At 44.8% G+C, this 26,266-nt stretch overlaps 1 long non-coding RNA gene across 1 annotated transcript in view; it reads right to left on the bottom strand.

Moving 5' to 3' along the window:
• Positions 1-26,266, bottom strand: part of LOC308676947 — a 46,602-nt gene extending 20,336 nt beyond the window's left edge. The window contains exons 1-4 of the long non-coding RNA XR_014028387.1: positions 26,094-26,266; positions 23,635-24,049; positions 19,606-19,732; positions 19,035-19,146 (exon numbers count right to left, since the gene is read on the bottom strand). This is a non-coding gene — a long non-coding RNA (uncharacterized lncRNA). The remainder of the gene's footprint in view (positions 1-19,034; positions 19,147-19,605; positions 19,733-23,634; positions 24,050-26,093) is intronic.

The raw sequence follows: 26,266 nt of genomic DNA, 5'->3' as shown, positions 1-26,266 counted from the left end.
GTTCAGAAACACAGGAATAAACAATAACTTCTCCCTCTAACAACAGATTGCCACAAGAGTTTTTCCAAAGAAATTATTTTACAATATATTCAGGACAGATATGCACATTTCCTTCCATTACAGAAAAAAAAAAATCTGGCTTCCGGTTTGCGCTCGCGGCGCTGGCGGATGTGCGCGGAGAGCTCTCCTCCCCAGTTTTCCTTTGTTGGAAGACCCTGAAAAGGGTCGAAAGTCACCCTGAAGGTGCGACAACCGTGAGGAGGCCCTCTGATTGATCACGGAGAGGCGGCAGCCCCTCCGTTTGACCCAGAGCAGCCCCTCTGGACAGATGAAGAAAAGATTGGCCATCAACATGGCCAATCATCAAGCTGTATCAGTTGAAAAACAAAAGCACTAACAAGCACGAAGAAAGCAACACGGAAGAACTGGGTGAGACCCTACCTTTCTTATTCCCCCAACTAGTTTCCTGTGGGAGCGTTTTGAAAATTTCTTCCTCCCCTTTGGAATAGAGGCGTCTGCCTACTTGGGGATTTAAAGCTTTGAAAAGAAAAGAAAAATATAACTAAATTAAACTAAAAAATTGGATTTGCACCTTTTGGATATTTGGGGTCCCAAAAAGTTCCTATTTCTACAGGGAGCTATTGCCCTATCGTTAAGCTGGAAAAAAGAAGAGGAAAAATTACTGGATAAAATTTAATTTTAATTTAATTTAATAATATTTATATACCGCCCTTCTCCCTGAGGACTCAGGGCGGTTCACAGGGCAAAAGTCAAATACAAAGTACAAACATTAAAAAAAGATTAAATAATTGCCCAAGTTAAAACAATTAATACAATAATAAAACCCCAAAAATAAAATTAAGGATACAAAAAAATAAAAACCCCACCAATCCCCATCAGGCTAGGCCGGCTTGTACAAACAAAAACGTCTTGAGATCGCAACGAAAGGAGCGAAGATCGGGCGCCATCCGGAGCTCTACCGGCAACTGATTCCACAGCTCCGGAGCGCCCACAGAGAAGGATCTCCCCCTGGGCGCCACCAATCGACATTCTCTGATCGGTGGCACCCTGAGGAGGCCCTCTCTGTGGGAACGCACAGGGCGCAGGGAGCTTGATGCCGGCAGCAGATGTTCCTTAAGGTACTCCGGCCCCATGCCATGAAGGGCTTTGAACACCATTACCAGTACCTTGAATCTCACCCGGAAGGCAACTGGCAACCAATGCAGCTCACGGAGCAAAGGTGTAACGTGGGAGTATCGGGAGACTCCCAGCACAACTCTCGCGGCTGCATTCTGTACCAGTTGGAGCTTCCGGGTGGTCCTCAAGGGCAGCCCCATGTAGAGAGCGTTGCAGTAGTCCAGACGAGAGGCCACGAGCGCATGAGTGACCGTGCATAAATTATCCCGGCTAAGATAGGGCCGCAACTGGCGCACCAGGCGAACCTGGGCGAAAGCCCCCCTAGTCACAGCTCCTATATGGTCTTCCAGCTCCTATATGGTCTTCTAGGAGGACTCCCAAGTTGCGAGCCCTATCTACGGGGGGTAATAATTCACCCCCCATAGCAAGAGGTGGAATGTCCGAATAGACCCGGGATGAAGGTATGCAAAGCCACTCAGTCTTGTCGGGGTTGAGTTGAAGTCTGTTCCTCCCCATCCAGACCCGAACCGCCTCCAGGCAACGGAACATCACGTTGAGGGCATCACTGGGGTGGCTTGGGGTCGAAAAGAAAAGTTGGGTATCATCCGCGTACTGATGATACCCAACTCCAAAACCACGAATGATCTCACCCAGCGGTTTCATGTAGATGTTGAACAGGAGAGGCCAGAGGACCGACCCCTGAGGAACTCCACAAACGAGAGACCTCGCGGTCGACCTCTGCCCTCCTGCCAACACCGACTGCGAACGTCCCTGGAGATAGGAGGAGAACCACTGTAAGACTGTGCCTCCCACTCCCAATCCCCTGAGACGCCGCAGCAAGATACCATGGTCGATGGTATCGAAAGCCGCCGAGAGGTCTAATAGGACTAGAACAGAGGAATATCCCCTGTCCCGAGCCCTCCAGAGATCATTCACCAGCGCGACCAATGCCGTCTCCGTGCTGTGCCCGGGCCTGAAACCCGATTGGTATGAGTCTAGATAATCCGCTTCATCCAGGACCAGAGGGAGCTGATGCGCCACCACACTCTCAACAACCTTCGCAAGAAAGCGAAGGTTGGAGACAGGACGAAAGTTGTTCAATACAGCTGGGTCCAAGGCAGGCTTCTTGAGGAGAGGCCTCACCACCGCCTCTTTCAAGACGGCGGGGAAGCTACCCTCACCCAAAGAAGCAGATATAACTGCCTGGAACCAGCTGCGTGTCCTCTCCCGGGCTGCATAGACCAGCCAGGAAGGGCACGGGTCCAGTAAACATGTGGTGGTGCTCAGCCTCCCCATGATCCTGTCCACTTCCTCCGGAGTCACAGAATCAAACTCATCCCAGGTGGTATCGACAAGACCGCCCGTGTCCTGATCGCCAGACTCTGCCCAGTCAGAGTCCATACCGGTCCGAATCCAAGCGATTTTGTCCGACAGATGCTGGTTAAACTCCTCGGCACGACCCTGCAAGGGATCCTCCCTCACCTCCTGATTTAGGAGGGAGCGAGTCACCCTGAACAGGGCAGCCGGGCGATTATCTGCAGACGCGATAAGGGTGGCGAAGTGGTTAGACCTCGCCTCCCTTATCGCAGCGAGATAAGACCTAATGTGGGCTCTTAGTCGCAATCGGTTGGATTCGGATCGGCTGGATCTCCAACCGCTCTCTAGGCCCCGTCTCCGACGCTTCATCTCCCGGAGCTCCGCAGAAAACCATGGAGCTCGACGGGATCTGCACCGGGTCAGGGGTCGCAGGGGTACAACTCGGTCAAGAGCCTCAGTGGCTGTCCTTTCCCAGGCTTCCACTAAGGCATCTGCCGAGCTGTGAGCAAGGGAGGCAGGTGGGGACCCCAGCGCCGCCTGGAACCTCTGGGGATCCATTAAGCGTCTGGGGCGGTACCATTTAATTGGTTCCATACACCCACGGCGGGGGGTGGCAAAACGGAAGACCAGGCGCAGGAGATGATGATCGGTCCATGACAGGGGCATAATAATTGGAGAGCCCCCACCAAGATCATCTAACCACCGTCCAGATAAGAAAACTAAGTCAAGGGTGTGGCCTCCCTCATGAGTCGGTCCCAAAATTACTTGCGTCAGGTCCATGGCCGTCATGGAAGCCATGAACTCCCGAGCCAACTCAGATGATCCTCCCAGCGATGGTAGATTGAAGTCCCCCAAAACTATAAGTTTCGGGAACTCAATCACCAGCCCAGAGAGGACATCGAGCAGCTCAGGCAGGGCTGCTGCTGCGTGACTAGGCGAAAGGTACACCAGCAGCAAGCCCAACTGCGCACCAGGGCCGCATCTCAGAAAGAGAGACTCACACCCGACTATCTGGGGAACGGTGGCCTCCCGCGGACATAAGGTCTCCCTCATAACAACAGCCACACCCCCACCCCTACCCTGAGCCCGAGGCCGGTGCAGCACCCGGAAACCTGGTGGGCAAAGGTCAACCAGAGGAATCCCGCCCTCTGGGCCCAACCAAGTCTCTGTGATGCAAGCCAGGTTCGCCTGCTCACCCTCGACCAAATCACGGATGAGAGGAGCCTTATTAGAGACAGACCTGGCATTCAAATACACCAGCCGGAGCTCGGGAGGCTGCACACCCTCACTCCCGGGACCTTGGGAGAGAGCCAGAGGGTCGGAGTGCCCCACCGCTTGTAAACAGCGGAGAGGCCTTCCCTGAGATCGATACGGCCCTCTGCTCCTACATCTGCTGCCATTCCCTGATGTCGTGGGGATAGGTCGCCCCACGACCAGCCCTGGAGCCCCGGAGGTAACCGACCCCCGCTCCTCCCCCCTGCGATCTGCATCGGTCCTAGCCAGAACAGAGGTTGTTGGATCGCCCCCCTTATCCAAACAACCAAAAGAACCCTCCCGCCTCCCTAACCCCCTAAAAAATTTAGACAGAAAAATAATCAGGGGCCTCTTATTAGGTCTACGTCGGAGGCCCCTACCCGTGCCCAGCCAACTCTCAGGGTCCCAATAAATGGGTCCTTCCTTGAGGTTATAATCGGCTAGAGAGGCAGGTCGCACCCAGGAAGGGGGAGCACCCCTGAGGGCGAACAAGTCCGTGGAAGAATATTTAAAGGAAGGCATAAAAAGCAGTCCGGATCGCAGGCAGTCCATAGATAATAGTCCATGAGGAGGATCTGTTCAGAGGATAGATAGGTGTCCCAGGCCTCCGTCCAGCCGCTGCCACTCAGCTGGATAAACCCCCCGGACAGGCCTACCACCGTCCTCTCACGACGGCCGCAGAGCCAATTGCCAGGGGGATGGTAGTCTGGAACAACCGCTCTGGGTATAGCATGCCCCATAGAGCTCTCACCTCTAGGGGCAGCAGATGTAAGTTCAAGCCATCCTCTCACGATGGCTAATACCCAGAGTTCTCTGAATCCTTTGGGGGTATAGTAAAAGCTTAACTGGAGTTGGAAAAGGATTTTATATGCTACTAAGGACACCTTAAGGGACGCGGTGGCTCAGTGGGTTAGGATGCTGAGCTTGTTGATCAGAAGGCTGGCAGTTTGGTGGGTTGAATCCCAAGTGCCGCATAACAGAGTGAGCGCCTGTTACTCGTCCCAGCTTCTGCCAACCTAGCAGTTCGCAAGCATGTAAAAATGCAAGTAGAAAAATAGGGACCACTACGGTGGGAAGGTAACAGCGTTCCGTGCGCCTTTGGTGTCTAGTCATGCCGGCCACATGACCACAGAGATGTCCTTGGACAAGCGCTGGCTCTTCAGCTTTGAAACGGAGATGAGCACCGCCCCTAGAGTTGGAAACGACTAGCACGCATGTGCAGGGGAACCTTTACCTTTTTAAGGACATCTTGTGGCGAAGCCTGGAACAGCAAGGAAATTTACATTTTACTGTGAGACCTGGCTACAGCCTAGCTGACCTTGGCATTATCTAAAAAAAGATAAGAATTGGAAACAGCTGGTGGAGAAAACAACTCCCAGGAATAGTGGAGGTGGACATTCACTGACTTCTATTAAAAATAGCCTCCACTGAAGAACTATCTCTAAACACCTTAGAAATGGAGGAATACTATCCACAACTTAACTATAAATTTATACTTGAAACAATCCTTAAAATTACTGAGCAGACGAAATCCAGACTGAAAGACAAAGGTGCCAGTCTAAATTTACAAAATGAAGCCCTGATTTCAACTGATGAATCTACAATCCAAAAAGCAATAGAAGAGGAAGAAATTAATATCAAGACAGAGAACTTTAAAGCACAACAAGTACAATCTACTGAGAACCTCGATAGCCAAACCTTGATCTCAACTATAGAACCTGCAAACCAAAAAACAACACAAACTGAAGAAAACAACACTAAGATGGAGGGTTCTAAACACTTACAACTACAACATACTGAAAACTTAGACAACCATACAACAACTTCAACTCTGGACATGACCTCTTACCCAAGCCAGATAAAACTGGAAGAAGACCAGACTGAACTGATGACAAATATACTGATCCAAACACAGAGACTTGAACTATCAGAGCAACAATTTAATGATTACAAAGGGGCCAGTTCCTTTGAAAAATTGACAATTGGATGGTATCTCTTGATTCAAATAACATGTGTAGGAATGAAGGGAGATCCATTTTAGGATTTAAAGGCACTGGTATGGAAGCCTGCTTGGCACAAAAAGAAAGCCAGAGTTAGACTTTAAAAAAATGGTTTTTTTCTTTCCCCCCCTTTTTTATCTATAATGGAAGAGCCTAAAATTTTACTTAATGGGTCAAGGGGAGACTTTAAAAGATATTATTTTATTTAATATTTAGGATTTAGACTTACAAGGGAAATTAAAATTAGCTATTAGAATATAGTTTTGACTTATAATATGGAAGTTGGATTGAGACAATAAAGGATATTTTATTAGTAAGTGATGAGGTACTAGGATGACAAATAGAATATATCTGTGAAATGTATTTGTGAAATAAAATACGAATGTATTTAACTAAGCAATATGTGTATTTTACATATGATAACTATTATGTAATGAAATAGGGGAAATTTGGGTTACTTGAAAGTTAAATACTATGGATCTTAAAGGCTAAATTGGAGCACTGTAATTGAAAATTGGTAAAATCTTAAAAACAGGACATGATAACTATAAGTAAAAATATATTGATAAATATCTTAACTGATTGTGTTATAAGTAGAAATGTATTAACTTGATTGTGACATAGTAATTATGGGAAACAGAGAGGAAATTTTTAGATGATTTAACCTGAGATAGGTACAAATGATTTTATTACTGGACTATTGATTACCCAATCACCACGTTGCTTTCTAAACATTTTGATATTTTGATGTAAAATTGGAAAGTTAATAAAACTGTTTTTTTTAAAAAGAAAACAAAAATCTATTGCCCGTCTTCACTTTTTTTCTCACCATCAGCCTCAGCTACATGACAGAGCAATCTATTTCTTTTGTTGCCAAGTGCTGGCCTAGAAACCAGAAGATGGTGAGTTCTAGTCCCACCTTAGGCATGAATGTTGACTTGGGGAAATTCTGGTTCCACCTTAAGGCATGAAAACCAGCTGGGTTCTCTCTCAGCCCAACCCATGTCATAGTCTGGTTTCTGGAGGAAGGAGTAGTATGCATATTCACTGCCTTGAGTTACTTACAAAGTAATAAAAGCAAGATAAAAATCAAATGAAATAAATGACCACCAGAAGATCTCAGAAGTGTTTTGGGGCCATCATCCTCAACGCAAAACCCTTCAAAATTCTGGGGGAAATTCCCATCATTCCCAACCCATCCAGCATGAGATTCTGGGATGTTTATCTTGAAATGCCAATACACCCCCGTTAAAACATCAGGCTGGGAAATCCTTACGGACATGGAGCAAGAAAAGATTATTCAGTACCCATGGGTGGTCAAGGGGAAGACATGTATAGTATATGTGGAAGAGAAATCCCACTCTACTTCCATCTGAAAAAAAGACTCAGTCAGAATAAACAAAAATGCATGTACTGAGGTCTACCGCAAACACGCCCGCAATCTGACTTTGGTGTCAATCAACAGGGATTACTTGCTCAAACCAGACAGCAGGAAACAAATTGAAGAGCAGCCAAATATTTGAGAGAGAACATCAAAATAAGAAAATGAAATATGTATTCAGCATGTAGTGTGGTGGAAAGAGCAATAGAAGCCAGCATTGGGGGGGCGGGGAGGGGGGGAAGGACCAGGTCTCATCAGGGCTGACACAAATTGCAGGTGACAGCCTGCAAGATTATGACTAATTACAGTGTGTTTACATAGGAGAAGCAGGAGGAACGACCTGTCCAAAGTGGGAACAGCAGCAGAATACTAATCTCAAGATAGCTCCTGCTGAAAACATCCCTCATGTGATAACCATCTGCACATACTGTACTTACCTATAGAATAGGAACCAAAACAAGGCCAAAAACACCATTTTGCCACTCTTGTGAATGTTTTCCCAGCTTTTGTTTATTCTGTTTTTAAACTGAATTTATAAGGCCACCCAATTCTATAACGAATCACATTTGCTAATTTTTTTTAAAGTAAAAGTGAAAAGTTATTTGGCTTGTAGTAAAGGCTTAGTTCAAAAGGTTGCTTGGTTGCTCTGAATATGCTGGCTGGCATGGTTTGTAAGTCTTTTGGTCCAGGTTTTTTTTGCCGTGTAATAAATATTGCATGCCTTCCTCAAAAACCGGATAAGAATGGATATGATAAAGGATTTAAATCACCTTTGACCCTGCAATAGATGCTGAGAGTTTTTAAATACAAAAATAAAATAAAATTCTTTATTGGCCAAGTGTGGTTGGGCACACAAGCAATTTGTCTCCAGTGCATAAGCTCTCAGTGTACATACAATTAATAGTGATAAATCATGATAAATATAGGTAAGTCCTTGATTTAAGACTATAACTGTGCCCACAGTTACGGTTGTAAGTCATGATGGTTGTTAAGTGGATCATCATGAACCATTTTATGATTATTATTTTTTTTGCAGCATTCATTAAGCCTACACAGCAGTTGTAAGCAAATCCTAAGGTCATGTGGGAAGTCAGCCCCCCCCCCCCCTGCCCAGAGAAGGAAATATTAAAAGGGCAGAATATTATATTTCCTCAAAGGATCTTAAAGAGGCAGAAAAACAAACAGAAACCAGCTCTGTTGAAATGCAGATGTAAACCATTCAGGAAGGTTAAAGATAGAAGATTAAGAAGACAAAGACACCTACAATCTACATACCCCACCCAAACTCTTAAGACAGGACATAATAGGATTAACTCATAGGTACCAAAGGGACACACTCAGACTCAAGCCAAAGTTCATGCCACAGGAAATACAAACAGGAACAAGAAACAACCTCAAGAACCCCAGAGGGTATAAAAACCCACTCCCTACTACATGTGCTCTCTCTTTTTTCTTCCAGAGCCATCTTTCTGTCTGGCTCTCCTCTTCAATAAACTGCAACCTTCTTTCTAAAGCAGTCGCCATGTTGTTTATTCCTGGCTTGGACTGAAACACGATGAAGACTTTTCCTTCAACAGCCATTAAGGAAAGCCATTATTAAACTATAGGGGACTTTTTTTTGACAGAAACCAGACTAAACAAAGGTTTCCAGCAAAAACAATAACAGTTACATGACCACATTTATGCAAATGGCCATAAATGCTGAGTCCAGGTCATAAATTGCTTGGGGGGAGGTCTGCTGTAACTTCCACTGGTAGTAAAATAAAACCATGGCTGATCTCAAGAAGTCTCATCTTTTCTGGAAAGCAGAGGCAACAAGATAAAGCAATTTGCTGAAGTCCCTGATTTATCAGCTACTAATTTACTGGTGCTCAGATTATGTAGTTCGGCAGATTTCCAGGTCAAGCTTTTCTGGAACAATGGATTTTGCTTAGAAAATTATAGGCCATGGTTCCAGGTTGTATTCAATTCTTTTAAGCATTTGTTATGGACTCGGAGATCTCTGATTAGTCCAACAGTCTGAATCAGCCTCATTTTAACATCAATTGTTTTTAGTGCAGCTAACTCCCTTTCTTTCTGAATGCCAGTACTGCACGTGAAATTTCACAGCTTCTGAATTCTTTGGATCTCTTCCAAAGTCATTCAAAGGGCATACAGCACTATTCTCTACCCCGTCCCCTTTACACAGCTTTTGCCTTTAAGAAGAACAGCTCAGCTGCCGTTTTCCTAAGCAGTTTATCTTTTTCCTTAAAATATATACACAACTATTCCCTGTCACACTTCACCACCTTTATAAGATAGCCAGAGATGTTGAAGAATATTCCTGAGAATACCAAGAATACAAACTGGATGGATCTTCAAATGAGTCAACCTAGATTTCTTACTCAACACAATGACCAGTCTCAAATTACTGTATATGACGCATATTATGCAAAACTCTCTGGAAAAATCCTCAATGCTAGAAATGGTGAGAAGGAAGAAACAAGAGAAGACCGAAGAGAAAGGGGGGGGGGGAGAAAGAAAGGGAGGATGGGACGGAGGGAGGGAGAGAACAGGAGACTTATGCCTTATCAGGATTGTCAAACTACCGGTCCACAGGCCGGATGCGTTATCTGGAAGCCACGCCCACCCCATTGCCGGCAATGGCAAAACCGTCCCGATACGTTGCGCGACGTCACGTGACATTGTGAATTTGACATGTCTGCAACAGCTGGCTGGGTGACTTTGGGCGAATCACCATGAGACAGGAAGTTCTAGTCCTGCCTTAGGCATGAAAACTGGCTGACTGACTTTGGGCCAGATACTCTTTCTCAACCCAACACACCTCACAGGGTTGTTGTTGTGGGGAAAATAGGTGGAGGAAAGGAGCATTAGTTTCGCTCACCACCTTGAATTATTTATAAGAATAATAAATATAGGATAAAAATAAATTAAAAAACTATACTGTATGTAGCTAAAAGTTCACACCAACCACGTGCATTCACTAACAAACAGATTCTACTTGCAATTTATAGAAATGTGACAGGGAGTTTCTTTAGCTACACTGTTTTGACCCAGCTAAGGAAAAAGATAGGCTTAAGATACAGGAGGATCTGGACAGACTCGAACACTGGGCACTATCTAACAAAATGAAATTCAATTGTGAAAAAAGTAAGGTTCTGCATTTAGGCAGGAAAAATCAAATGCACAGGTATAGTATAGGTCAAGGGCCGGCAACCCAAAACAGTGAAAGAGCCACTCGGAACCGGTTCCCTCAGAAAAGAAAAAACTCGGAGCCGCAAAGAAGGGTGCGCATGCGCGCGCATGCACGTGCATTCGCAAAACAACAGGCTCCAACTCTTCCCCCCCAGGAAACAAGAGGTTCGCGGACCGGTTTTCACGCCGCCTTCCAGCTGCTGCCACTACTGCTGCAAACTGGAAAGGGCGATTCGTAGCTTCGGAAGCCCCCTAAGCAGGAAAGCGTGTCCCGATGAAGCCTTTTCCTACCAGGCTTTGCTGCAAAACCCCACATCGTCCAGGGCCCCCGTGATCGCCCAGAAGTGACCCAACAAACAGTTAGCACACCTTTCTCGGCCTGCAAAACGCCACAAGCGCAGCAAACGCCCTCTCCGAAGGGAACCGGGAACCCTTCCGCTCCCTAAACCCAACAATTGGCGAATGGCGTCGGCTGGTCTTCTCGCTCCTTTCCCTCCCTCCCTCCCTCTGCCGCCTGCCATTCCCACATCACCTTTACTCCTCGCCTTTACCTTTGCTAAGCCTGCCCGTGACGAGTTTGAAGAGGGTGCGGGCAAATTTCACGAGGCCGCGCTTGCACCACTTCCCATACCTGCTCATGGCTCCCGAGGAGGAAGGGCCCGGCTTCTCTTCTGCTAGCTAGCCCAAAAAGTCCTCACCAACTTCGAGAGCACAAAACTCCCAACTGAAGCCGGGTGGGGGGAAAGGGGGGTGGCCCTTTCGCTGCCGCTTCCCCGGACGCCGGGCTTCCCGTGCGAAGCTTGCAGCCTTGGGAGGCACCTGCGTGGCAGCGGCGGCGAGTCTCCCTGGCGATGGGCGCTGGGCCGCGGCGCCGTTTTCAGCCCAGGCACCACCAGAGCCGCCCGAGCGCCCTGCCCCTCCCCCCAGGGCCTCCAAACCGCTGCCACCTGTTTGGAGATCATGTTTGACGAAGGCAGAAACTCTGCAAACAGGACGGTTGAGGTTTGGAGAGCTGCGCGTGCAGCTCTCCAAACCGCCACCGCTCGTTTGGAGATCTGCTGCCACCGTCAAACATGGATGAAGGCGGAAGCTCTGCAAACAGGACGGTGGCAGTTTGGAGAGTTGCGCGCGCAGCTCTCCAAACCGCCGTTGCCCCGTTTGGAGAGTTGCTGCCTTCATCCGCATTTGAAAGAAACACGGGAGCAGCTCTCCAAATGGGGCGCCGGAGGTTTGGAGCTCCTCCGCCCATTTGGAGATCTGCTGGCTTCGTCCATGTTTGAGGAAGCCAGCAGCCCTGCAAAAGGGGAGGAGGAGGTTTGGAGAGCTGTGTGCGCAACTCTCCAAACCGCCACCGGCCGTTTGGAGATCTGCTGGCTTCCTCAAACATGGACGAAGCCGGCAGCCTTGGAAACGGGGCGGAGGAGGTTTGGAGAGCTGCGTGCGCAACTCTCCAAACCGCCGCCGGCCGTTTGGAGATCTGCTGGCTTCCTCAAACATGGACGAAGCCGGCAGCCTTGGAAACGGGGCGGAGGAGGTTTGGAGAGCTGCGCGCGCAGCTCTCCAAACCGCCGTTGCCCCGTTTGGAGAGCTGCTGCCTTCGTTTGCATTTCTTTTGGCCCCGAAAGGCATCAGCTCTCCAAACCTTCGCCGCCCCATTCTCTCAATGGGACTTTTTTGCAGAATGGCAGAAGAGGCCTGGGAGCCGCATGAGACGGCTTAAAGAGCCGCATGCGGCTCCGGAGCCGCGGGTTGCCGACCCGTGGTATAGGTGGTACCTTGCTCGATAGCAGTAACTGTGAGAGGGATCTCGGAGTCCTAGTGGACAATCACTTAAATATGAGCTAGCAGTGTGCTGCAGCTGCCAAAAAAGCCAACACAGTGCTAGGCTGCATTAACAGAGGGATAGAATCAAGATCACGTGAAGTATTAGTACTTCACGTGATCTTGATTCTATCCCTCTGTTAATTTTACCACTTTACACTTTACAATGCCTTCGTAAGGCCACACCTGGAATACTGCATCCAGTTTTGGTCACCATGATGTAAAAAAGATGTCGAGACTCTAGAAAGAGTACAGATTGGGGGACTGGAGGCTAAAACATATAGGGAACGGTTGCTGGAATTGGGTATGTGTAGTTTAATGAAGAGAAGGGTGAGGGGTGACATGATAGCAGTGTTCCAATATCTCAGGGGCTGCCACAAAGAAGAGGGAGTCAAGCTATTCTCCAAAGCACCTGAAGGCAGGACAAGAAGCAATGGATGGAAACTAGTCAAGGAGAGAAGCAACCTAGAACTAAGGAGAAACTTCCTGACAGAACAACTAACCAGTGGAACAACCTGCCTCCAGAAGTGCTGAATGCTCCAACACTGGAAGTTTTTAAGAAGAGACTGGACAGCCATTTGTCTGAAATGTTATAGGGTTTCCTGCCTTAGCAGGGGGTTGGACTAGATGACCTCCAAGGTCCCTTCCAACTTATTATTATTATTATATTACACCTGGGCATTAATACTGTCAAGTACAACATTTGGACAGCTGTCCAGGGTTCTACTGAAAAGTAAACAAAATGTTCCTATTCACAGCAACATTTTGTCACATTTTGAAGTTATCTACTACACTTTCCCATTTGAGGAGCCTCCTTCCCCAACCTATTAAATTCAGTGTCTAAAAATGAACTAATTCACTACTGCAAGTGAACATAAACATTTTTGAAAGCCTTTTGAGAGTCACAAGTTTTACACTCTATCAATAGCCCTAACTATGAAATCGTACTAGTTTGACCAGTTTCTCAGGCACTCTGCAGTCAGATGCTGCAATTTATTAAATTTGTTTTCAGTCCGAGCACGGGGCATCTACTATGCAAATATTGATTTTTTAAATGGAAAAAATCAAACAACATATGTCCACATAAAAAGCATAAAACTATTTCTCAGCACCCAAAATGCAGTACGCTTATAACTGGTGCCAGCCCAGTTTTTCTTCTTTTTTATTTTAATTTCAGAATGGCTCTAGGTAGGAAATATGCAGGCATATGTTCCTCCCCACTTTTGCTCCTATCCTAAGCTGTGCCCCTTAAAATAATGCCAAGATCTGCGCACAGATGTCCTCCACATTTTGCAAACAAATAAGCCAAAACGGCTGCCTTCTGTTGCTGTTTCCACAAAACTCTTGAACAAATCAAAGTTTAGTTTGGTCTGGTTTGTCCAGAATGGCTATGCTTCTTTCAGATTGTGTCCTTTAGCCAGTGAGGACTAAAACAGGTACTGCTAAGAATGTATCATGTTCTCATACGAATGGATGGAGCCAGATTCTTCTGCAAAGAGTAGGTTTGCATGTATCAGAATGCATTTAGAAGTATGCTTAGCCAATTATATTAATCTAAACATTTTCCCCACCAAAAATCAATGGGAAGTAGAGATTCTTGATTTAACACAATCCGAGGGAAAATAGGGCTCACAAACCAAATAGTTTAGTCTCTACCATACACACACACAAACACACACTGTAATTGACACTATTATTTTAAAAGTTAGCGCTTTGGACTAGGTTTCAAATATCTGCTCAGTTCCTAATCTTTGTGTGAACCTTGGGCCAAGGTTACATAAGAACTGCACCAGGAAAATTCATGTTACCCTAACTTAAGATCAGCAACCACTTTCTATTTCTTCCTCTTCAGGTAAACTGTTTTTTCAGTACCAAGGTACATTCTCCATTATGCTTTATCTTAAATACAATCAGGAGGGGGGAAAAAACCTTTTAAAAAATATATTCTGCCAAACCAAAGCCATACGGTCCTGTTAGTCTTTAAAATGAGAAATGAATTCATGGGATCACCACCCGTTTGTTCAGAAAGAAATGAAGGTAATTCTCACATCAACTGAGATTTTCATAAGAGCCACCCATTTTGCCCCCTCCCACCTTAAATTTGTTCATTTCTCCAGAGGAATTATGGCCCAAAGTTTGAGAACCTTTGCCTTAGAGAAGTTTTTTTTATGTTTAATACAGTATCCCACAAGTTTAGGTTCTCCTCTTTCTGCTGATCTCTTAGTTCAGCTACCTTATCCTTGGCCAAGCTAGCTGAACTACATAGTTGAACTATAAAAGATCAATAGAAATAACGTTTCTGTTGATCTCTAACCCTAACCCATGTCTGGCCTTGGAACGGTACAGTTGAATAGACATCTTAATGAAGAGATCTTTGCATGAAGAAAAACAGCTTCCCAACGCTGCTAACATCGGATGTTTTTGCATTGATAACAGATGGAAATGTAGCCATGTAGTCTACGGCTAGACTTCCCCTTTGCCACCCCCCGCCGTGGGAGTGCGGTGCCAACCAGATGGTACCGCCCTAGGCGCCTAATGGACCCTGATAGGTTCCAGGCAGCGCTTGAGGACGCACATGCACTCCCTGCTCACAGCTCAGCGGATGCCTTAGTGGAAGCCTGGGAAAAGGCAGCCACGGAGGCTCTGGACCGAGTTGTACCCCTGCGGCCTCTGACCCGGCGCAGATCCCAGCGAGTCCCATGGTTCACCGTGGAGCTCCGGGAGATGAAGCGTCGGAGACGGGGCCTAGAGAGCCGTTGGAGATCCAGTCGATCCGAATCCGACCGATTGCGATTAACAATCCTCACCAGGTCTTATCTCGCTGCGATAAGGGTGGCAAAATCCAACTACTTTTCCACCCTCATTGCGTCCGCAGATAATCGCCCGGCTGCCTTGTTCAGGGTGACTCGCTCCCTACTGAACCAAGAGGTGAGGGAAGAACCCTTGCAGGGTTGAGCCGAGGAATTCAGTCAATATCTGTTGGATAAAATCGCTCGGATTCGAACCGGCTTGGACTCCAACTGGGCAGAGTTGGAAGAACAGGACATGGACAGTCTTGTCGACGTCATCTGGGAGGAATTTGATCCTGTGACTCCTAAGGAAGTGGACAGGATTATGAGGAGGTTGAGCTCCTCCACATGCTTACTGGACGCGTGCCCTTCCTGGCTGGCTTATGCGGCTCGAGAGGGGACACGAGGCTGGTTCCTAGCGGTCATCTCGGCTTCTCTGAGTGAGGGTCACTTCCCCACCGCCTTGAAGGAGGCGGTGGTGAGACCTCTCCTCAAGAAGCCCACCTTGGACCCATCCTCATTGAATAACTTTCGTCCAGTCTCCAATCTTCGCTTCCTTGCGAAGGTTGTTGAGAGCGTGGTGGCGCACCAACTTCCTCAGGTCCTGGATGAAGCGGTTTATCTAGACCCGTGCCAATCGGGCTTCAGGCCGGGCTACAGCACGGAGACGGCATTGGTCGCTCTGATGAATGATCTCTGGAGAGCCCGGGACAGGGGACATTCCTCTGTCCTAGTCTTATTAGACCTTTCAGCGGCTTTCGATACCATCGACCATGGTATCTTGCTGCGGCGCCTCAGGGGACTGGGAGTGGGAGGCACGGTTCTGCGTTGGTTCTCCTCCTTTCTCCAGGGTCGCTCGCAATCGGTGCTGGCAGGGGGAAAGAGGTCGACCCCGAGGCCTCTCGTTTGCGGAGTCCCTCAGGGGTCGGTCCTCTCGCCTCTCCTGTTCAACATCTACATGAAACCGCTGGGTGAGATCATTCGTAGCTTTGGAGTAGGGTACCATCAGTATGCTGATGACACCCAGCTTTTCATCTCAACTCCAAACAGCATCAGTGATGCCCTCGACGTGATGTCCCGCTGCCTGAAAGCGGTCCGGGAATGGATGGGGAGGAACAGGCTTCAACTGAACCCGGACAAGACTGAATGGCTGTACGTACCGGCAAGCCAGGATACTCAGAGCATCCCACCCCTTAACATCGGGGATGAGTTACTACCCCCTGTTGATAGGGCCCGCAACCTGGGTGTCCTCCTAGACTCGCAGCTATCCCTGGAAGATCACATAGGAGCTGTGACCAAGGGGGCCTTCTCCCGGGTTCGACTGGTGCGCCAACTACGGCCTTATCTGGACCTGGATGCCTTACGTACAGTCACCCATGCCCTTGTGACCTCTCGCCTAGACTACTGTAACGCTCTCTACATGGGGCTGCCCTTGAGATCCACTCGGAAGCTTCAACTGGTGCAAAATGCAGCGGCACGGACACTTTTGGGAGCCTCCCGATACTCCCATATCACACCTCTCCTCCGTGCGCTGCACTGGCTTCCGGTTGCCTTCCGAGTGAAGTTCAAGGTGCTAACAATGACATACAAAAGCCCTACATGGCATGGGTCCGGACTACCTACGGGAGCACCTTCTGCCAATGTCAACACCCCACCGTCCTGTGCGCTCCCACAGAGAGGGCCTCCTCAGGGTGCCACCACTCAAGGAATGTCGGCTGGTGGCCCCCAGGGGGAGGGCATTCTCAGTGGGTGCGCCAGCCCTCTGGAACTGCTTACCAACTGAAATCCGGATGGCCCCCAACCTCCGCACCTTCCGGCGCGACTTAAAAACTTACCTTTTCCAGCAGTCCGGCCTGGCCTGATAGCTCTAATTGGGGTCCCAGTTTGTTTTGACTATTGTTTTTTCAGTATTGTTTCATTATGTTTACCACCTTACTCTGAGTCCCTCGGGAGAAGGGCGGTTTATAAAAACAAATAAATAAATAAATAAATTTTTTCCCTTTCATTTTTAGTTAGATGATGCTGGGGGGTGGGGGGGATGTGAATGAGAGTCCAGCTAGACACAACAACACAGAAACTACCGTGAGAATCAAAGTTACTGAGCCCAGAGCTGATAAAGAATTGGCAGGCTGGAGAGCTGGGGAGAAAGCCCAAGCTTCAAGCTAATTGGGGAATTTGATTTATGACTGTTAATTGGAGGAGGGAATTGTGCTTTGATACTAGGTGCCCAGGGGAGGGGAATTCAGTTTTTGGCTTCGATTATGTAAATGCTGATATTCTGCTACTCGAATAAAGAACCTTTAAGGTAAGCAATGCCTTGAAGTTCTTTGAAGAGTTTCATCTGTCAGAACCATGACACAGCTCTTACGACAAGTCAGTGTTCTTATGGCACTTAATGCTTCTTCTCAAGGACAAACCCCCACCCCAGGTTATTATTCACAGTGGGTCATTTAACAGGAGGTTTAACACCTGATTCTGTGAATGTTTGCAATGGCCACGTATTCCTTCAAGTTCCTTCTGAGATGTTTATGTCCTTACCCTCAAAATAAAAATGCTCTGAGGTTGGGGCCGGCCAAAGAAGGCCCCCGAGCACAAGGCCAAGAGCCTGTTCCAGCATCTTCTCCACCTAAAAGGAAACCCTGAGATGATGGCCTGCACTGTTTTGGAATTTCGGTCCAGAAATGAAGTCCAAAGGGAATGCTGGAAATGTTGGTGAATGTGGTAGCTTTGGAACATCCTCATCTTCTCCATGGATGCTATCCACAGGAAAACACATGTTAAATAATGTGCTTTCCATGGGTAAATCCATGGCTGGTGGACCCTTGCTGATGGCAAGGTAAAAGAAGAAAAAGACATCAGTGAACTTCTTAGTCAACCGTCCTTGGTTTCATTTCCCCCCCAAGAGATTAGAACAACCTAGGTCAACCACTAGAAGACATGGAAAGGTCAAGCTACTTTCTCTTCTCACCAGTTCACAAGGAAAACATCTTTGATTTGATGACTCCAGCTGAAAGAGCCCCAAATAGCCATGATTCAATTGAAGCTTCTTGGTGGTATTTAAGGGCAGCCCTATGTGAAGCGGTTGTGGAAGTCAAGCTACAAGGTGACCAGGGCGCGAGTGACTTTCTGAAAGGCTCCCCCTTCTTACTCACTGAGTACCACAGACATATTTTCCTTACTGACCACAAAAGAAACAAAAGGCTGAGCTGATGTCACACATTGTGAGCAATGCAGCTAGTTCTGCAGTGAAGCTGCTTAAAGTATTGTCTTCCAAGAGATCCTGACAGGAAACAAGAATGGAGAGAAGCAGAGAATCAAAAGTCAACAGTTAAATCGGCCATGGTTCAACTGAAGCTTCCAGGTGGTACGGTATTCAAGAGCAGCCCTATATGGAGCTTGTTGTAGTAGTCAAACTGCAAGCTGACCAGGGCATGAGTGACTATCTGAAACACCTCCTGACCTATAATAGATGAAGCCATGTTTATTTCTTTTGATTTATTCTCCCCCTTCTTACTCTTTGAGTATTGCACACAGATATTCCATACTCACTACTAAAGAAACAAGAGATTGATCTAGCAATGCAGCTAGTCCTGCGGTGAATCTGTATAACTGGTTGTCCTCCAACAGAGAAGGGAAGGGAATGATTTTGCTCTTATTTTTCTATACGAGTGTCTTGCCCTACGTTCACCAATGTAGACACACAAGCTAATAGTAAATCAGAGCCTAATTGAGGAACCGCTAAGAACATTCCCACCAACACTGAAAGAGCAAGCGACCTGTATAAAACAAAGAGCAAACCCTCTCTCATCTAGCACTGATGATGTTACCTAGTTGGGTAATGAAACATCTGCAAGAAAACCACCAAGCTCAGAGAGCACCAAGGACCCCACAATTGAGGCCCTGAATGATGTGCTCTTGCTGCAATGGGAAAGTCATGCTGTAAGTCAGAGAACCTATGGGGCCTCTTGCCCGGAATGCTTGTCTCTAATGGTGTTCACTTCAAAAGTAACTTGGAAGCCTTTTGAGACTCCCTCCAACTTGAGGAATCATTTGCACCACACTAAGGTTGGGCAAAAGCGACTAGATTCAAACACAGGATCCAAACTCAGCCACAGCACACTAGAATCTAGGGGTACCTACTTTTCAGCTGCCTTGCTATTCCTCTCGTGGACCTTTTGTTGAAATTTTGGCTGACCAGCAGGTCTCTCTTAGGCCTTTGTGCTTGTTGAAGGGGAGCTTCGTTTTCTCTGAGCTATGGAGAAATTTAGGAAAGGACAGGAGTTGTGATCCTCAGCAGTTTTTAAGGTCTTCTCTAGATGAAAAGTATTCATCAGAATCAGGCCTGTCTGCAACGTCCTTCCCTTTGAGATTAATTCCATCAATTAAAAAGCTTTTATGATTCATGGAGCTCCTAAGTCTCCCAGCCACAAGAGAAGTCTCACAGGGGGCTTAGAAAAATCCCACTCTCTACAGCAGGGATGTCAAACTGCCAGCCCTCGGGCCAGATGCATCACACCGAAACCACGCCCACCCCATTGCCAGCAAAGGGGAAAAAGTCCCGATACGTTGCGCAACGTCACGTGACATCACGAGTTTGACATGCCTGATCTACAGTCTCTCTCTCTCTCCCCCACTTGCCAATATCTAGATAAGTGCCACCAAACAAAGTTGAAGGTTCCAAGAACAGTCCCACAGAAGCAAAAATACTTACGTGGTCAATGACTTTGCTTGTCAGTCAGTCACAAAAGGGCATCACGTGACCCTGGGACAATGCATCCGTCATACATATGAGTCAGTTACCAAGCATTCAGAACTATGATCACATGACCATGGGGATGCTGCAAAGGTGGTAAGAGTGAAGAACAGTCATAACTCACTTTTCTCAGGGCTGTTGTAACTTTGAACGGCCACTAAACAAATGGTTGTAAGTTGAGGACTACCTGTAACAGAGAGCTAATGCCAGAGATAGCTGGATGAAGACACACTCCAGGTCTCCTCCCCTTTAAGTATTTTGACATTTTGATGATGATCACCCCTCCCACATTTCTGTAAGCCAATGCTTTTGGAAGATTAACCCCCTAAAAATCAGAAAAACAGATGTAGATGTAGACTGCCTCTTAATGTGGAAGCTTTATTAAACTAGCTGCTTGAGCAAGAGTCACTGATATATTCCTCTTCCTGCTATTAATCTGACTTGGAAGCACACAGTCTACGGCACGGGTGTCAAACTCACTACGTCACGTCACGTGTCATGACATATCGCGACTCTTTTTGCATTGCTAGCAATGGGGTGGGTGTGGCTTTAGTGTGATGAAACCGGCCGGCAGGCCAGCAGTTTGACACCCCTTGTCTATGGATATCCCTACATCCATGTATGTTGGGTCAGCTCACATTATTGTTCTGCTTAAATGAAGAGACCTTCCTTCTTCCTTTACCACAACATGAAGGTAATTTCCAATGATAAGAAAGTAACATCTTAAATGATTTTAATAATTTACTAATATCAGAAATTATTTTCCATATAGTAGTTTTCAGCCTGGTTACGTTTTCCAAAATCTTGTGAAAATTTTAGTTTACGTTTTCTAAGTTTTCACCCTTGAAATACCCCTCTGAGAAGTTTGCTATAAAAAGGGAGAGGCTCTCAAAAATTCAGCAGCCCTTCTGAAGATGAACTTACACCATGGAAGACATCTTCACTCTGATAACTGATAAGAGCAACTGAGAGTTTAGTTTAGATGGATGATGTCACAAAGCTATCAGAATTCCCAAGGAGAAGACAGGCCCTCTTGGGAGCCTACGAAAGGCCTCCCGCTTCACCTTTTCTACCTACACCAATGCTAGACAAATCTCTGTAGGAAACTACCAAACACATCACTAAACTGCCTATTTCTCATCTGTTTACACAGAAAGCATAGCTCTGGATGTAGACTGCCTCTTGATACAGAAGCTCCATCAAGCCAGCTGACTGAGCAAGACCCATTGGTGCAGCTTTTGTCATCTTCCTGTCCAATTTCCTGTGTGTTGTAATGCTAGGTTTTTTTTTTGTCCCAACATCCCTGTCTCTACGGTCAGTTGCCCCTGCCACTTCTGCTTAGATGCAGACAATTTCTTCTGCATCTGAAAGTGTTATTAGGGGATGCCAAGGACAGGAGAGGAGAGAAACTCTCCCTGCTTTTTTAACTTCAGAAATCGGTTACAGCAATCCACATTAAAAAGATCCTGTAGTATTCAAGGAACAAGTTCTGCCCAAAGAAAATACTGCATGGTTAATGATGCTGAACCTCTGTTTGGTTTATTTAAGGCAGAGGTGGGGATCGATGCCCTCTTTATAACTTGTGGACTTCAACTCCCAGAATTCCTGAGCCAGCAGGGCCATCATTCCCCACCCTGTTTCTATTGGTCTCTTTATACTTAAGATAGCTCATCCTTGGCTGTGGTATTCTCTTGATCTGGGAAGATCAAGATTTGAAATTAATTTCAATGTCCTTGTTGGTTTTGCACTAAAAGCTTGAGATCATATGAGACAGGATCCCAATGAAGCTCTGGACTTGTTTTTTTAAAAGGGGTGGATGTGTGACATATCGGAGAACCAGGAGGTTCTTGGTCAGCTTTTATGGGTTTGTTTTTTAAAAAATGATTTTATTGTTTTGGTTTTTATTTTGTGCTACCCAACTCTGATACTTGAAAAATTGCAATTTTTTCCAATTCTATCTTAATGTATTTAGCTGTATTACTAGAACTTACAAAAGATAATATCTCTCTGCAAATAAATAAATAAACCAGTCCTGCTTAAAAAAGAGTTCTATTCCTAACTCTTATCTTTAACTCAGTTTAGTATGTAAGTTAGAACTCTTACTTACAGAGCTTATATTACTGAATATGAAAAACTGTATTGCTCATCCTCAAGCCAATGAAGTGCTAAAAATATGCATTACTTTCCCAATACTTTTAAAAATGATATCTTACAAGTAGATTAAAAGAGGCATTTAGTATTACGTATCAATTACAGGTAAATAAATAATTACTCCTTTAAATAGGGTTCACCAGATCAGCTGTTTTGGTCTGTCTAATCTGACTAAAAATTAAACTGTCATTATGCAGAAAGCAGCAAATTATTTATTGATCCAGGTGCCACCTTGATGGGATTGGCCAATACACACTGCAGCCTGTAGGAAATTCTACCATAACTCTCTTTAAACTTGACTTTGGCAAAGCAAACATTTAAATACAGATGCTCTCTACAGGATGCATGAATTCTCATAAAAAGCAAAAAATAAATAAATCAGGATTTGGAAAGGACGATTTTAACCCAGGCAGTTCTTATAAACAGCCTAAATTTAGCCCACAGGAATCAAATCTTCAAATATGTTTTCATATTCGTTCTTCCAAAGTGACTTACTTCAGTATTTCCTAATAATCCTTTTAGATCATAAAGCTGTAAAGTTATTGCTGCAAAATAAGCAACGACGGAGGCTGGTCCTATGATGAATAATAACCCGTGAATTCCCTGCCTCCACTTGTCTCTATTTCACAAACTAATTGTTTACCTTTGTAATGCCTCCATGAAAAACTGCAACCCATGTTATTTGCAAAGCCAGCTTTCAAGCTGTTTACAAATAATTAAAGGCCAGAAGTGGATTAATGTGGGAGGTTTGGTCTCCTGTAGACAGTCACAAATAACTGGCAACCAGGGCGGTTATTAAATTTTATTTATCAAATTTAGGGATTACCCATCTGACTTACAGAGCAGCCCTGGGCAGTGTACAATTAAAAACGTAACAACCACATAAATATTGTATCCAAATAGGAGGTAATTAAAACAGGAATAAAATCATTAAATTACATTTTGCACTAAGTTAAGAAAGAATGCACTGCATCCAAGCTGAGACAATAATTAGTGCCCAATCCACATAGGTCATCTGATACACTAATTGCAATTAGACAATGCATTATACAAATGCTTTGTTTTGCCACACCCATCATCTGTGAATCTAGTGACACCTGAATTCCAAGGAATATCCCAAGCTTGCACACCTGCTTTCAATGGACATACAACATAATCCAAATCGAATCTCAACGTCCAATTCTAGCTTCCAACCAGCAACAGAATCTCAGCCTTGGCTTTAGTTTCTATTTACTGCCCAATGTTCTGTGCATTTTGGAACCTACACATAACCCCTTCCTTTGACTAAAAAAAGGTTATCTGCCTTTCAAACCTGGATGAATTACAATTTTCCTCCTTGTCCAGTCAGTATGATTCCAATGGGAATCCTACACTGAACCTCAAATTTGCAAGCCACTGAGCTGGGCAAGTTTGAACAATAGACTCCTGCAATGTTCTTATGCTGTGGTGTGTGACACTTGTTGCAAATTCCCAAGATATCTGGATGGCATTGTGGTATGATTATTATTACATTTTTATTCCACCATCTTTATCTGAAAAAAACTCAAACATCAAACATACGTAATTTTCTTGCCTCCTACTTTAACAAAAACAATCTCTGTGAAGTGTGTTGGACTTAGCAAGTTATTATTACTATCTATCTTTTAATGTTGTGGATATATTTTAGAGCCATTGCCTCTCTACAGAAAAATCTGCATGGTATTGGTATTTTTTTTTAAAGGGAAGGCCTGAGTGGGAGGCTAAGATTTTCTTCTGCTTTCGCATGGGGTTCCCAATCCTGAGTAGATGCACGTTAAATAAAATCAGAGACTGGAAGACAACACACAATTTGCTTACCATATAATTTAATCTCTGCCACACTTGCCTGACTTCTCTTCCTCATGGCCTATGGCAGTGCTAATTTCTCTGTCACAATCCCACACCAAAATAAGCTTTCAATGAAAGTCTCCTGATGGCCTCCCAAATATTCCATTTTGCAGCAAGAAAAAGTGTGATTTCTAACAAACAGTACATGCAAAAATCTCAGGCAATCCCTCCCCCCCAGCCAATTTCTGATGATACAGCTGTAATGCAGAACCTCGTTTGCACAGTTGATTTATTTTGTGCATCTTTGGAAAAAATGGATTTTTGTTTTGTTTTTAAACAATCTTGCAAAGATGAGTCATGTTGATGCTCACATCCACTCATGCTGGTTCTGTAGTTTCTCCATGTGGCTTTTACAACTGCTTCTTCCTTTGTTAAATTAAAAGCACTTTAAAAAAAAAAACAAATTTTATTAGCTGTTCAGTTAAAATCTACATATTTAGAAAGCATCATGGTGACTGGGTAATCAGAGATTCAGTAACAGAGTTTTCAGTACATAATTCAGGTGACATTATCAAAACATCCTTCTCAATTTCCTTTAACATTTGATACAACCAGTTTAAACTAATATATTTCTAGAAATAGCATGGTCAGTTAAAAAAATTGTCAATTCGATTTCATTAAGATATATCTATGTCCTGTTATTAAATTTTACCTAATTTTGATTTTAATTATATTATTCAAATTTAGCCTTTAACATCCCAAATAATATTCACAACCCAAATTTCCCTTATTTCATTAAAGCAAAAACTATAGCATCTAACATGTACACAGTGACTGAGTAGCTATGTTCTACCTAATAAACATTGTCTGTTTCACATCCTAATACATCACACGTTACTGACAGGACCACAGCCTATGTTTATCAATCTACAACTATTTATACACAACCACATTCTGTTTTAAATTTTAGCTAATTCTTAATTCTTAAATAGAATAATCAAACGTCTTTTAACATCAAACGTGGGATCTATAAACCAAATTACCATTATGTCAGTGCACAAATTATAATGTCTAAAATAAGCCTAATAGATATATAAACACATTCTAGTTCTATCTCATAAACATTTTCTATTTTAGATCCTGATAGATCACTGATTACTAAAAGGATAGCCTTTAATGGTCCTCTAAGAACTCACTTTTTAAATCTAACTCTAGCTTTCTTTTTTTGCTAATCAGGTTTCCAGACCAAGGCCTTTAAATTGCCAGATAGGTCTCCCTTCACTCCAATACATATTATTTGAATCAAAGGAGGCCATCTAGCCATCAGTGATCCACAAAACCATTTGTAATCATTATGTTGTTGCCCTGTTAGTTCTAGTCTCTGTATTAGCTCTAAAAACTTTATCTTCAGTTTGGTCTGGATTCCTCTTCCCTTCTGGGTTCATCTGCTTTAAGTAGAGAGTCTTATCCAGTTTTGTAATGTGCTTGGCTATCCAGGCTTTCAGGAAACTGTCTTTGTTGATCTTCCATGTCCTCTATGTTAGCATAACTATCTTGCACATAGTATACTTCTAAAGTTATAGGCTCTTTTGATGGAATCAAAAGTTGAGTATTAAGTTTTCCCATAGTTTGTTGTTGGTCCTTAAGGTTATTTGCCATAGTGATAGTTCCTTGTACTTTCCGAGTTGTCGATTCTTTGGATAGTGTTAAATTTTTTGTATTCGTTTTTTCAATATCTTGTTGTACCTTGTGTTCCTCTGTCTCAGTAGTAATTTGTTCCAGTTTTGTTATATTCTGAGTTGTAAATTCTTTAGTTTAAGTCTGGGTTACAGCTTGTAAATTGGAGTTGGCACCTAAATTTTCCAGCCTGGAGATAAACATCTCAGAAACTTTATGGATTGTTTCTAAAATGAGCTTATAGTCAAGCGAGGTTTGTGGCTGATCAGTCTCCATTTTGAAGTAGTGGTAAATAGTCCTTAGTGGAGGCTAATTTTTAAACAAAAGTCGTAAATGTTCACCTCCACAAGCCTTAAGTTCACCTCCAGCTGTTTCAGGTTTTTATCTTTAGCTGATAATGTCAAGGGCAGTTCCAAAATAAACAGGTTTATTTGCCAAAAAGGCCACAAGATGTCCCCAGCAAACTTAAAATCTTTTTCAGTCAGAGTAAATTTATCAGTTTTGAGTACTTTAAAGTAACTTTTAAGTAGTTCTTTTCTCTCTTATCTCCCTTTTTTTAATCAAATAGACAGAATAGCCAGTTTCTGTAAGGATAGGAGTTTTGGGTCACCAAAAATAGAAAGGAAGTAAGTCAAATTAAATAGTATTATTCTGTTCAAGGTTTTCTTTTTTCTCCTGGTGTGATCAAAGGCCGCCCTTAAGGAGGGGGGGGGGAAAGCTCCCTTCCCTCTCTCCTTGCTAGGGGAAGCAAATTCAAGGAGCTTTTGGCAGGAAAAAGTAGACAATTAAGAAAGGAAGAAGGCAATTCTCACCCAGTTTTCAAATGCTTTGTTGTAAATTTGGCTTTGACAGGAAATGGCTAAAACGATGGGTCATGGGAGTGGCCGATCCTTTCTTCCTCGGTTCAGAGAGTTGCTCCAAGCCGACAGGAGGGCCACCGCCTTTCTACCACTGACTGGAGAGATCTCTCCCCTGCTCGCCACCC

The sequence above is a fragment of the Vipera berus genome, assembly GCF_964194415.1.
Source record: "Vipera berus genome assembly, chromosome: Z".
In the NCBI taxonomy this organism is placed as follows: Eukaryota; Metazoa; Chordata; class Lepidosauria; order Squamata; family Viperidae; genus Vipera; species Vipera berus.
Note: the sequence above shows the minus strand (reverse complement) of the source record. Positions and strands in the feature narration are given on the sequence as shown.